Source organism: Chrysemys picta, chromosome 20 (assembly GCF_011386835.1).
Source record: "Chrysemys picta bellii isolate R12L10 chromosome 20, ASM1138683v2, whole genome shotgun sequence".
Lineage (NCBI taxonomy): Eukaryota > Metazoa > Chordata > Testudines > Emydidae > Chrysemys > Chrysemys picta.
Window position 1 is genome coordinate 12149428 of NC_088810.1, and position 11292 is coordinate 12160719.

Genomic DNA, 11292 nt, shown 5'->3' on the forward strand with positions numbered 1-11292 from the left:
GTGTCCAGAGGACTGTCGCAGAGTGCTGTGAGTGGGGGTGTAGCTTGGAGACACCCAGCGAGCTGCCGTTGGAATCTGTCCCAAGAGGATTTGGAAAGAATATTCTGAAGATTTGGGGATTAAACAGAAAAAAAAATTGGCATCTGCATGGAGTGGGGGAGGGTAAATCACTGGGGCTGGGGCCAGGGCCCAACCGCACCAGAGCTCCTAGAGCACTGGGAGGCAGGACTCCAACATACAATTCCCACATCCTTGAGTCTAACCACTGTACCCCACTTGCCTCCCAGAGTTAGGGAGAGAACCCAGGCATCCCAGCTCTCCCTCCCCCATTCCAGCCCTCCCCGAGCTGGGGATGGAACCCAGGAGTCCTGGCGGCACAAACTCTTCCTAAGAGACCACCATAGGTCCCAATCCTTTGCTGGTGCCATCGGCTCACAGGGTGGGGAGGTGGGCACTGCTCCCCCAACACCTGCCCCTCACCCCTCCTCACATCTGAATGGTGAGTGGCCCATCAATTGGTGCGGGCGTCAGGAAAAGCTGTCGGGCTTCCCAGGCTCAGCAGGGCCTGTCGCCCGGGTAACGGGGCCTTGTGGGAACAGGGCCTGCTGTGGCCCTATTGAGGGCGGGCGATGGAGGAGGGGGACAAAGTCTCCAAGGGAGGAGTGTGAAAAGGCCAAGGGACCCCCCCCCCCCCAAGCCCCAGCAACATGTGGCTGCACTCCCACCCAGATCTGCGCCCCCCAGCTGCCTGGCAGTCCCGCCAATCACCAGCCCCTGCCCAGAGTGGGGGGCTGGGAGCCAGGACTCCTAGGTTCTCTCCCTAGCTCTAGGAGAGGAGTGGGGTTTGGTGGGTTAGAGCAGGGGGGCTGGGAGCCAGAACACATGGGTTCACTCCCTAGCTCTGGATTGGAGATGTTAGAGTAAGGAGTCTGGGGGCTAGGATGCCTGGGTTCTCTTCCTATCTCGCGGGGGGGGGGGGGAGGGAGTGGAGTCTGCTGGGTTAGAGCAGGGGAGGCTGGGAGCCAGGACTCCTGGGTTCTATGCCTTGATGTGTTTTTTTCAACTTTCCCTTATGGTACTTGTTGACTATCGGGCTCATGCCAGTATTTAGCCTTAGATGGAGTTTACCACCAGCTTTGGGCTGCATTCCCAAGCAGCCTGACTCCAAGAAGACCCGGTCCCGGCGCACCGGGGGCTGCTACCGGCCTCACACCGTCCATGGGCACCTCTTAACGGTTTCATGCTGAGGGCATGAAACCGTTAAGAGGTGCCTGTGGACGGTGTGAGGCTGGTAGCAGCTCCTCGGCGTGAAACCGTTAAGAGGTGCCCGTGGACGGTGTGAGGCCGGTAGCAGCCCCCGGCACGCCGGGACCGGGTCTTCTTGGAGTCGGGTTGCTTTGGAATGCAGCCCAAAGCTGGTGGTAAACTCCATCTAAGGCTTGATGTGTTTTGACTCTTAGGCAATGGTTCTTCCCAGCACTTGGGAGGGTTCCTGTTTGTTGTGGGGCCCTGTAATGGGTCAGTGAGTTCTCACACCCCAGTTTGATTAATGACAAGGGCCCAGCTGGTACTAAACTGGGCCCCTCAGCAGGAAGAAAAGGGCTGAATGGACTAAGGGGAGAAAGCTCCTTCCCCACCCCAGAAGGTTTCCCTTGCCTTTGACCCTCACTTGCCCAGCACTGAGATGCCACCACTTCTGGAGCAGGGCAGCTGGGGGACAACCGCACAGCTGGGGCAGGAAGTGAAGGAGAATCCCGTACCTGAGCACAACCCCAGTGCATATGTCTGTGTATCTGTGTGTGTGTGTGGAGGGGCGGGGGGGGGGGGGGGGAACGCGTCAGCCTGGCGATTGGGGTTAACAGGCCACAGCATCATGTCTCTTGGGAACTTTTTTCCGAGCACACGCCCGGGGGGACTGCGGGGTGAGATCATGGAAGAAAGCGGGGCAGAGCGCGGAGGGTAATTACCTCCGGCGGGAGGCTGACTTCGTGCCATGCATGGAGCCGAGGCTGTGGCCAGGGCACCAGCTCCATGGGGAGCGCGACCTGTGGAAAATAAACAGTGCCTGGTGATGAGGCTAATTAAAGCACCTTCCGTGAGTTGCCTGGGGACATCGTGCCAGGGCTTCTTCGCACTGGCTGTGGGTTGGATGGGAGACCCTTGGGGCAGCAGCGGGGGGATTTAGTGGATGGAGTGCAGGGAACAAGGGGGGCATCTGTATGCAGTGGGGGATGGGGGGATGGTGTTACAACTTGTGGTTGATAGGAGATTGACCCCTAGCTGGAACCTTGTCCCAGAGTGCACCCCTGTATACCTCCCACTGCACCACCATATATCCTTCTTCCCCCCTCTACCCTCCACTCTGCCCCCTATAGACAGCCACATTATAGCCCCATGTACCCTGCCCCCACTGTCCCCCAATATACACAGACCCATTATATCCCCAATGTACCCTGCCCCTCAATATACACAGCCCCATTATATCTCCATATACCCTGCCCCAAATGTACCCCAATATACACAGCCCCATTATATCCCCCATGTACCCTGCCCCCGGTGCCCCCCAATATACACAGCCCCATTATATCCCCCATGTACCCTGCCCCCACTGTCCCCAATATACATAGTCCCATTATATCCCCAATGTACCATGCCCCCAGTGCCCCCCAATATACAGAGCCATGTATATCTCCATATAACCTGCCCCCACTGTGCTCCCCCCGCACTGCATCCCCAAGACTCCCAGCTCCCCCAGACTCACTGGGTATCCTACCCTGCCCCCCATCTCCTCCACTCCACCTCGGCCTGCCCTGCCTGTGGCCACTGCGCCCTGCCCCCACTGCACCCTAATACACACAGCCCCATTATATCCCCCATGTACCCTGCCCCCACTGTCCCCAATATACACAGCCCCATTATATCCTCCATTTACCCTGCTCCCACTCCCCCCCAATACACAGAGCCCCATATATCTCCATATAACCTGCCCCCACTGTGCTCCCCCCGCACTGCATCCCCAAGACTCCCAGCTCCCCCAGACTCACTGGGTATCCTACCCTGCCCCCCATCTCCTCCACTCCACCTCGGCCTGCCCTGCCTGTGGCGCCCTGTTGCCATTCAGGGGCTGACAGGCAGTGATGGACGGTGCGGCGGCCATCTGCTCCCCGTGTGGGGATGGGCTGGTAGTCGTCTGCCCTCGCCAAGGGCCGTGGAGGCCTCCAGATGGGGCTAGGCCTCCGCGGCCATCGTGGCCTTGTGTCCACAACGGGCACTGAGCCTGCCCTGATCGTGGGGAGTCCTACCCTTTGCCCCCCAGCACGGCAACATGGATGCTGATGTGATCCCCACAGCCTCCTTCGACACACAGGGGAAACTTGGGATCAGAGAACGGTTCCCAGGAGTCCTGGCTGTCAGCCCCCCCTTGCTCTAACCACTAGATCCCACTTCCCTCTCACAGCTGGGGGGGGGAGGGCAGAACCCAGGGGCCCAGGCTCTGAGCTCCCATAGGCAGAGCGATGAGGGGCACATCCAGGGTGTTGGGGGGAGGAGGCCGGGGTGCTGGGCTTTGCAACAGGCTTCCCCTCCTTTCTCCATGCCAGGCCCTGTCCCCTAACCCCCCATTCCTCCTTCAGGAGCTACCTCATGAGCTGCCCATTTCAGTTACAGGCCAATGTACCTGCCACAGACACCTGGCCGAGTGGGTTGGAGCAGGGAGGGCTGGGAATCAGGACTCCTGAGTTCTATCCCCAGCTCTGGGAGGGGAGTGGGGTCTAGTGATTACAGCAGAGGAGCTGGGAGTCAGGACTCCTGGGGTTTGTTCTCAGCTGTAACCTTGTAGAACCCACTGCCTAAAGCTGTGCCTCAGTTTCCCCATCTGTGAATTTGACACAGTCACCCAGAGCAAGATGGGGAATTTCAGCCTTGGGCAGAGGCTGGACAGCAGCTGTGAGCAGGACACTGAGCTCCCTCTGCCATTACAAAGCACCTCTCGTGTTGGAGCGGAAGAGGGCAGGCTGAGACCAGCTCCAATCCCTAGGCCCTTAGGCTGGGCTGCTGGGACTTTAACTTCTCACGAGCACTTCGCAGGACTCCAGAGTCCCCAGGGCTGCCCCTGCCCACCTGGATATCTGCATCTGGGAGGGGGAGGGAGGAACTGCCCCTCACCTAACTAGCTAGCTATCATCCCCAGGCACCCTCTCTAGCTAGCTAGCTAGCTATACTGGCAGTTGGTTTACTATATAACTAAGTGCCAGCCCCTCCTCCCCCTTTTGTCCCTATGAGGCGAGGCGGGCGGGGGGCCCGCTCTCACCATGACGACCTCTGCCCCCCTCTGCGGGGTCGGGGACCCCAATTGTACTGCCACGTCGTGCTTCATTAAATCTTGATCGGAGTTCATTAAAAGTGTGGTTTGGACATTCCTGCATAGTCTATTAATCCTGGCCCCCCGCCCCCTCCGCTCCCAACCGCGGCACCATTATCCCCTGCAGGGGTCACAAAAGTACCATCTGTTTCTGCCGTGTTCATTCCCTGCTGACATGTTGGCAGCGCGGGAGGGAGGGGATGGGGGGCTGCGTAGCTGGGCCTGCCTGCCTTCCTCTGGGCATTGCGCTGTGGCCTCCTTCCCTCGCTGGGGTGAAGAGCCTGGGTACTGGCAAACTACGGACCTAGCTAACCCCAGACAGTCCCTCTGTCTGTCTATCCCCAGCCCCCCATCTATCTATCTATCTATCTATCTATCTATCTATCTATCTATCTATCTATCTATCTATCTATCTATCTATCTGCCCTGTCTGTTTGGGGTGCAGGCCAGTCGGTCTCCATGGCCCATTCTAATAGGCTGCGTCTCTAGAACGTGGCACCTGTTAAAGGACGTGGCAAAATGTAGTTCACCCCAAATCTTCATAGACAATGGAGACAGGAATGGCTTTCACTCCTCTCCCTGCCCTGGGGCCGGAGAAAATAGAAGAAAGGGTCTGTGTCCCATTCACCACCCCCTGAGCCAGCCAGTGGCCCCACCCCAGGGCTGGATTACAGCCATCGTCCCCTGGAGGAGAAAGGCCTCAGCTCCCATTCCCCACCCACCTTGATGGGTAGGTCTTACAGTTGTGTGGGGCTGTGTGTGGTGGGGGGCACAGAGACAGGCTCACCCCACAGGGGACCCCTTCATTCCAGCACCGGCATCATTGTCCACGCTCAGTTCTCTGGGAAGTATTTAATTTGGATTTTCGGGAAGCTCTCTAATCCCTTCAAATGGATGGAAGATGGAGGCCAATACCCCAGCCAAGGTCATGGTGCTCACAAGAGCAGGCCTAGAGCAGTGCTGGGGGGAAATACCCAAGGGTTAGCTTCACCACACCAGCAGGCCTCATTTGGATGACAGGACCAGGGTTAAGCCACAGGACAGAGAGTGGGGGTGTGTGTGTGAAGAAGGGCAAGACGGGGTGGCAGGACACCATTTTCCTCATGGGGGGGTCTTTCAAAATTTTGGGATGGTCTGAAATTTGTTTGGATTCCACTGACCACCCAGAGATCCCAGCATGGGAATCTAGAGGTGGATGGCGGATTCCTTATGGCCCCTGCCCCACAACACCCCTCATCCTGATGTCTGGGCACATGTCCAATTTCATGCCTGCAGTCCAAGCGGCTGGTGTGTTTGGGGTGGGGGGAGGGGCAGGTGGCCCCTCGCTAATCCTGTAATCTCGTTAAGAAAAGATGATTAATTGCCAACAATCCTTACAATTAATTAGAAAAGGGGACAGGGAGAGGAGAGGCTGGTGAGGGGCAAGGGCGGGTTGGCTGGCAGTGCCAGGTCACCAGACTGGCATTGTTTGTGTGGGGTGGGGGCAGGTATTCGGGGGGACTGTGATGAGAGGTGGTATCAGCTGGAAACAAGGCGGGAGGGGGTAAGGGGGACGATCCTGCCCGTTGAGCCGTATTTCCTAGCTGTGGATTTTCGCACAGTCGATCGGTTTAAAGCAGGCGGCCTTAAACCCCTCGCTCTGCTGGCGGATTAAGCCCTCAGCCCGTTTGCACAGGGCATATGTCCTGCCATTATGTTCACTTACGCGCGCGCGCGCGCACACACACACACACACACACAAAACCTGTTGACATTTTGCCGCCACCTGATGGCCAAGTGGTGTGATGCCGGGTGACTCCCACCTGCTGGGCCTGTCTCACAGCAAATTCTTTACAGGATTAAATTCTTTACAGGGGGAGGGATAGCTCAGTGGTTTGAGCATTGGCCTGCTAAACCCAGGGTTGTGAGTTCAATCCTTGAGGGGGCCACTTGGGGATCTGAGGCAAAAATCAGTACTTGATCCTGCTAGTGAAGGCAGGGGGCTGGACTCAATGACCTTACAAGGTCCCTTCCAGTTCTAGGAGATAGGATATCTCCATTTTAATAAAAAAAAAAAAAAAATTATTAATGGCTGGAGGGAGGCTGTGGCGAGGGGCTGGCCGTGAAAGCTGGGCAACCCCCAGAGGTCCAGGCAGACGAATTCTTCACCCCTTCGGAACACCCTGGGAAAATGCCGGGCAGGCAAGGAAATGAATTTCCTGCCCACAGCCCCAATAACTCCAGCGTTCTGTGGAAAAGAAGGAGAATCTCTGGGACGGGAAGCCAGAGCATCTGGCATGGCACTGGGCACACAAGCGGGCCAGTCACAAGAATCCTTCTTCCGAACAGCTCCCAGAGAGGGAAAAGTGTAAGGGCTCTGCAATGCGCAGGCCAGGAAAGGCGGGGGATAGCAGAGCCTTGGTCCTGGCCTTCCTTCACAGGCCTTGCGGAGAGCAAGGTGGCCTGCATTGTCCTCCACATGCCCTGCTGTTATATCATTGGTTCTGAGCCAATCACATGCTTTAGGGTGGCAGCCGGGCACCTGTAGCGGTCAAGAGTTCCTCCCCCCCGCCCCCCACAATGCACAACTGGCCAGATGGCTTCTGTTTTTTTCTTTCCCTGCTTTCCTCTGCAGCATCAGGGATCAGCCACAGCTGGGAACAGGACACCGGGCGGAGTTACCCCTTACTAGGGAGCTCTTTCTGGCTGCCTGGCTGTTGGGTCTTGTGCACGTGCTCAGGGCAGGCTGATCGGCAGACTTGGGGTGGGACAGGGCCGGCAGTGGACAGTAGGGGGGACACCCAGGGCCTGGAGCCACCCAAGGCATGGAGATGCCATGGACACCAACGGCTGTAATGCCAGACTGGGCGCCGGGATCCCATCGCCTGGGGAACGGGCCCTTCTGTGTGTGTGTGTGGGGGGGGGGGGGGGGGGGGCAGCGCTGGGAGATGTCCCAGCTGGTGCCAGCTGGCGGGAGGGGTGGGGGGAGGGCAGGGAGCGTCACCCAGAGCTGGAATCCTTTCCCTTCCCCTCACTCTGCGGGCAGACGGAGGCAAAACTACTCAAAACAAAATACAAAACTACTTAAGACACTACTCAAGACACTACTCAAGATTGTTAAGTTAGGGTTACCATACGTCCGTTTTTTCCCGGACATGTCCGGCTTTTCGGCAATCAAACCCCCGTCCGGGGGGAATTGCCAAAAAGCCGAACATGTCCGGGAAAATGCCGGCCGGGCACTTTCCCTCCAGCGGCGGCTCTGCTCCTCCCCTGACTCTTCGGCTCTGTTTAAGAGCCGAGCGCTACGGGCTTCGGGCGGCCCCCATGCCTCCGGACCCTGCGCCGCCGGAGCCCGGGAGGGAAAGTACCCGGCCGGGGGCGCAGGGTCCAGAGGCATAGGGGCTGCCCGAAGCCCAAGCGCTACCGGCTTCACGGTTTGCCGGGCAGCCTCCAGACCCTGCGCCCCTGGCTGGGCGCTTCCCCTCCCGGGCTCCAGCTGCGCTGTGGAAGCGCCGGCCGGGGGCGCAGGGTCTGGGGGCTGCCCGGCAAACCATGAAGCTGGTAGCACTCAGGCAGCCCTTTTCGCGTGGCTGGGAGTGGGAGGGAGGAGGGGGAGGAGTTAGGGTGGGAAGGGGCGGAGTTGGGGCGGGGCGGGGCTGGGAAATGGGCGGAGCCAGGGCCCCGTGGAGTGTCCTCTTTTTTTATTTGTTAAATATGGTAACCCTAGTTAAGTCCCTGGCAGACTGCGAAGAGCTACAAAAGGATCTCACAAAACTGGATGACTGGGTGTGATGAAGTGGGGGGGGGTTCTTGTTTTCTGTAGGGTTTCAATGGTTTGCATGCGGAGGGGGTGGGACTCAGTTTCCCTGGGTGTTACTGGTTTAACGAGGTGAGGGGAGAGGGAGGTTGTTGTTACAGTGGACCAGAGAGGGAACTTGGGACCCCAGCCAATGGCCTGGAGGATGGATACCCCAGCGACCGGTGACCTGGCGACCTGGTGACCCGGAGGCCCAGCTCAGGAGTTGCAGCCAGTTCTGGCCAGTGGGAGAATAATGGGCTGCAGAGTGAGGACCCAGTGACCTAACCAGCCGGTTCCAGCCAGAGGACAGAAGCGAGGAGAGGAGGCCCCAGTTTACGACCCTGTTTACCTGGACAGAAGAAAAAGGACAGAGGCGGAACTTGGGGGAGGTGGTATCAGATGCCCAGCTGGGAAGCAGGGGGGCTCTGGGCTGGAGAGGGGGAGCAGGCAGAGCCAACCTGGATGCAGAGAGACTGGGGTGTGCTGGGCTGAGGGAGGCCAGGCCTGAGGCCCTGAGAGTTTCCTGTGCTGTGTTCAACTCTCAATAAACCCTCCTGTTTTACGCTGTCTGAGAGTCGCTCTGGTCTAGAGAACAGGGTTGCATCAACCCCTTCGGGGGTGGTGGAGGCCCGGGGGGTCCAGAGCGAGTGGACTCCCTGAGGGGGGCCCATGGCAAGAAACAGGTGTGCTAAGGCTCCGAGAGGTGCGGCTCCAGGAGATGGAGGGGCCTGACCCCGGGAGAGAGTGGACCCCTGAGAAGGACTGTCTCACTAAAAGGGGCACCCCCCATGGACCGCAAGGGGCCAAGAGTGGGCACGATCTGTGAGTCCGTGACACTGGGCAACAGAATGGCAGATGAAATTTATTGTTGATAAATGCAAAGTAATGCACATTGGAAAACATAATCCTAACTATACATATACAATGATGGGGTCTAAATTAGCTGTTACCACTCAAGAAAGAGATCTTGGAGTCATTGTGGATAGTTCTCTGAAATCATCCACTCAATGTGCAGCAGCGAACAGAATGTTGGGAATCATCAAGAAAGGGAGAGATAATAAGACAGGAAATATCATATTGCCTCTATATAAATCAATGGTACACCCACACCTTGAATACTGAGTGGAGATGTGGTCGCCCCATCTCAAAAAAGATATATTGGAACTGGAAAAGTTTCAGAAAAGGGCAACAAAAATTATTAGGGGTATAGAACGGCTTCCGTATGAGGAGAGATTAATAAGACTGGGACTTTTCAGCTTGGAAAAGAGACGACTAAGGGGGGATATGATAGAGGTCTATAAAATCATGAGTGGTGTGGAGAAAGTAAATAAGGAAGTGTTATTTACTCCTTCTCATAATACAAGAACAAGGGGCCATCAAATGAAATTAATAGGCAGCAGGTTTAAAACAAACACAAGAAAGTATTTTTTCACACAACGCACTGTCAACCTGTGGAACTCCTTGCCAGAGGGTGTTGTGAAGGCCAATACTATAATGGGGTTCAAAAGGGGGTTAGCTAGATTCATGGAAGATAGTTCCATCAATGGCTATTAGCCAGAATGGGCAGGAATGGTGTCCTTAGCCTCTGTTTGCCAGAAGCTGGGATTGGGTGACAGGGCCTGGATCATTCCTTCTGGGGCACCTGGCATTGGTCACTGCCAGAAGGCAGGATACTGGGCTTGATGGACCTTTGGTCTGAGCCAGTCTGGCCATTCTTATGTTCTTATGTTCTTGGCACACACCGGCTGACGTAGCCCCACAGGGATTCTCCTGCCCAGAACTGGGGACGCTGTGTGGGCCTGGGCACCAGGTGAGTGGGGGGATTCGGGGTGGGACAGGCCCATAGGTCTGATTGGGGGGTGGTGATATCGGATGGAAAGGGCCCATGGGTCTGATGGGGGAGGATATGGGGCGGGACGGGCCCATGGATCCGAACGGGGGTGGGGGATATGGGGCGGGATGGGCCCATAGGTCTGAACAGGGGCGGGGGATATGGGGCAGGACGGGCCTATTTGTCTGATGGGAGGGGAGGATACGGGGCTGTACCTGCCGTGGGTCTGATTGGGGTGGGAGGGAGAACACGGGGCGGGATGGGCCCATGGGACTGGTCAGGGGTGGGGTAGGGAAGCAGGTTACGTGGCAGGGGTGGTCGGGCATCGGGGCACCTCAGTCCCTCCTGTTCTCTGCCTTTGCACTCAGCAGCTGAGTCTACTGAGGCTTGAAATGCTCCAACCCTAAAGTTACGGGGTTCATTATCTGGGGTCAGGGCCGGCTCCAGGGTTTTGGCTGGCCCAAGCAGCCAAAACAAAACAAAACAAAAAAAAGCCGCGATCGCGATCTGCGGCAGCAATTCGGCGGGAGGTCCTTCACTCCAAGGCGGAGTGAGGGACCGTCCGCTGAATTGCCGCCGAATATCTGGACCTGCTGCCCCTCTCCAGAGCTGCCGCCCCAAGCACCTGCTTGAGAAGCTGGTGCCTGGAGCTGGCCCTGTCTGGGGTTGAACTCCATGACACTGTGAATGGCGGATATACGGGGGGCAGCGAGGCACGGAGGGCAGGGGATGCAGAGGGGAAGGCGCCTGCACATACAGCCACCAAGCCCTGGCTTTCTGTCCCTACCCCCAAATCCCAGGACAATGCCCCACCCCCCCTCCCCCGCCCGCCAGAGCCTGCAGCTCCTGTCTATGTCAGGGCCGGCAGTGGACAGTAGGGGGGACACCCAGGGCCTGGAGCCACCCAAGGCGTGGAAATGCCGTGGACGCCGACGGCTGTAATGCCAGACTGGGCGCCGGGATCCCATCACCTGGGGAACGGGCCCTGGTGTGTGTGTGTGTGTGTGTGTGCGTGTGTCGGTGTGTGTGTGTATATACGCAGGCAGGTGGGCACGTATGCCCCTGCTGGACGGAACTAGCCCTGCTCTGTGTATCATAACCCTTGTACTGCTCCTGGCTGCGAGGAATTCTCCTGCAGCTGATCCCTGAGCGGTGGGGTGGGTGGGGGCAATTGCTGAACTCTTGCCTGAGGAGCTCTGAGCCCAGCCAGCCCGTCGCTTGTCTCTGCCTCATCCTGTAATTAACTGAGCCGCCCTCAGGGACTCCAGCCGCATCCCTGGGCCAAGTTCACAGGCCAGTGGAGGCAGCGCTGGGAGATGTCCC